Source organism: Chenopodium album, chromosome 27 (genome assembly GCF_948465745.1).
Source record: "Chenopodium album chromosome 27, dcCheAlbu1.1, whole genome shotgun sequence".
In the NCBI taxonomy this organism is placed as follows: Eukaryota; Viridiplantae; Streptophyta; class Magnoliopsida; order Caryophyllales; family Amaranthaceae; genus Chenopodium; species Chenopodium album.
The window spans coordinates 17,701,219-17,703,562 of NC_137860.1; the positions used below are offsets into that span (position 1 = coordinate 17,701,219).

Below are 2,344 nucleotides of genomic sequence, written 5' to 3' on the forward strand. Positions count from 1 at the left end.
GTATACTTATTTTCGTGGAAACAGTAATTGTAGCAATTTCTCCATGAATGATGAATAAACATGGTCAAATTGTTTTTTTTTTAATGTGGTTTGAGTATACTTTTTTTCATGGATTCCCTAATTTTTGCAATTTCTTCCTGAATGATGATTAAATATGGGCAATTTGTTCTTTATTATGGTCCGAGTATACTTATTTTCATGAAAGCCTTAATTTTGCAATTTCTTGTTGAATTGATGAATAAACCTGGGAAATTTTATATGGTTTGAATATACTTGCTTTCATGGAAAGCGTCAAACAAGAAAGACAAAAAAGCCTCATTGATTAAGGTTAAGATATACAAGTTTTTTGCACCTAGATTGTCAAACAGGTTGCTAGGTTTGTCACTTTTTGGGTAAATTCCTCTTTATTGAGAAAATAAGAAAATCAAATGTTGTTTTTATTCTTTTGGGTTTTCTTTGATTCTGGTTGCTCCGATCCCCATGAAGTAGGTGGAGTTGCTTACCTAATTCTCTTTTGGCTAATATAGGCAAAAGTCTAATTTTGATAATATGCTAGCTTGAAAGTGTATTCTCTGTTGCTTACCATCTTTAATTTTACAAAAGGTTTACATGTTTCTTTCTCATCAAAGATTAGGCCACAGCTTTGTACTAGACCTAATTTCCATGTCCAAACCTTTTATTTTAACTTGGCTGAGTACAATTTTTAGGTACCCCTAACTTGCATATACCTGATCATACTAAGTGAACTACTGCTGCTAATATCAAACTTAATACTTCCTTCAGTTCCTTAAAATTGCAACTTTTTGATGTTTACACTATTATTCAATAATTGCAATCCATTGTAACTTGTCAGTGTGAATGTCGTTTTGTTAATAAACTTCTTAATGTGTATGCACATTATATGTTTTGGAATGGAAGCCGTAAAGAAAGAGAGAAATTATAATGCTTTACACCTAGCTTTTTTTGTTTTCTCAAATTCTCAAGTTCTTGGTAATCAAGAGTCTGATGTGTTATCTAGGAATTTGTATTTAACCCTTATATATATGAAGGGATATTGAGCAAATGCTTTCCAGTTTGACCAGTAGCATTTTGTTCTTTGTTACATTTATTTATAGTATATATAAGTATATCAATTACACTAAGTGATCCGTATAAATTTTTGTGTGGGAAAGAAAACAAAAGAATAAGAATATCCATAAGGAAAGAAACACTTGACATAACTAGCAGGTGCACCACTGGCATAATCATCTATAGTTCTGTTGACCTTAATTTGTTGTTGTTTGCAGATATTGGTTATTCATTTTTGCGTTTTCAAATAACGAAGGCTTTCTATCTGGTCTAACTTGTGGATCAATAAGTATTTTACCCCCTGCTGATTTTTTTTTTGCAGGTTCAAGTCAGATGATGAGAGGACACCTGTGCATCTAATTGTTGAGGAGACTTTTCCTCCTTTGCTCAACATATTCAACAAGCTTGTCCAGATTCCCAACCCTTCACTAGATGTGGCAGAACTCATAAAGCTTATATGTAAAATTTTATACCTCATACAGTCATACTCCTTAATTCCCTCACTTGACACACCTCTGCTTTCCTTGATAGGGATTTGCCCATTTATGCGCAGTTTATGGTGGAACCTACATGCTCAACAAGCCAGATTGCTCGGTATATATTGTGCTACAACATTTGCTGTTTGAGTAACATCATTTTACGCAAAATTTCTATGTATCTAGATTCTAGCTTAGTCTTCATGAAAGATAATATACAGTATAGTGAGTATGAATTGCTTTGGATGACAGGTAGTTTTTGATAACAGTGGGAATTCTGAAGGAGAAACTGCTAAATTCAAGAAAGTTGTTTGTGATCCGTCATATATACCTGATAAGGAAAGTTCTCAAACTTAAACATATAGATGCTTCAATTTTCTGAATCAAGATTAGGTGCAAATATTCTGATCTAAGAGACATTTGATGAGATATATAATTTCAATATGCATTCTGTTTTTGGGTGTAACAGGTATATAGGATTGGAAGAGTAACGCGTGCTATATGTATAAAGTATAATGACTCAACCAATCCCAAAAACCAAAGATTCACACTCAGTTCAGGTGATCCTGCCACAGAAGCAATTTGGTCGAAAATCAGACATACTGATTGAACTTCCTGCAAAGTTCTGATGCAACAACACAACTTCAGTCTACTGTGAAGGATATGATTGCCCTGTACAGCAAAATTACTGGAAAGGTGAATTTTCTAACAATTTTATTACCATTGTTAACTACTTTCTGTGTATCATGTTTACAAGTATTCTTGATACCTTCCATACATGTGATTTTGGACTTCAAATA

General features: G+C 33.1%; 1 long non-coding RNA gene across 1 annotated transcript; it reads left to right on the forward strand.

The window, feature by feature from the left end:
* Nucleotides 1-1,399: 1,399 nt before the first annotated feature.
* Nucleotides 1,400-2,058, forward strand: LOC145621590 (uncharacterized). Its single transcript, XR_014108451.1, has 3 exons — nucleotides 1,400-1,527; nucleotides 1,600-1,662; nucleotides 1,797-2,058. It is a non-coding gene; the product is annotated as an uncharacterized LOC145621590 (long non-coding RNA).
* The last annotated feature ends 286 nt before the right edge of the window (nucleotides 2,059-2,344 follow it).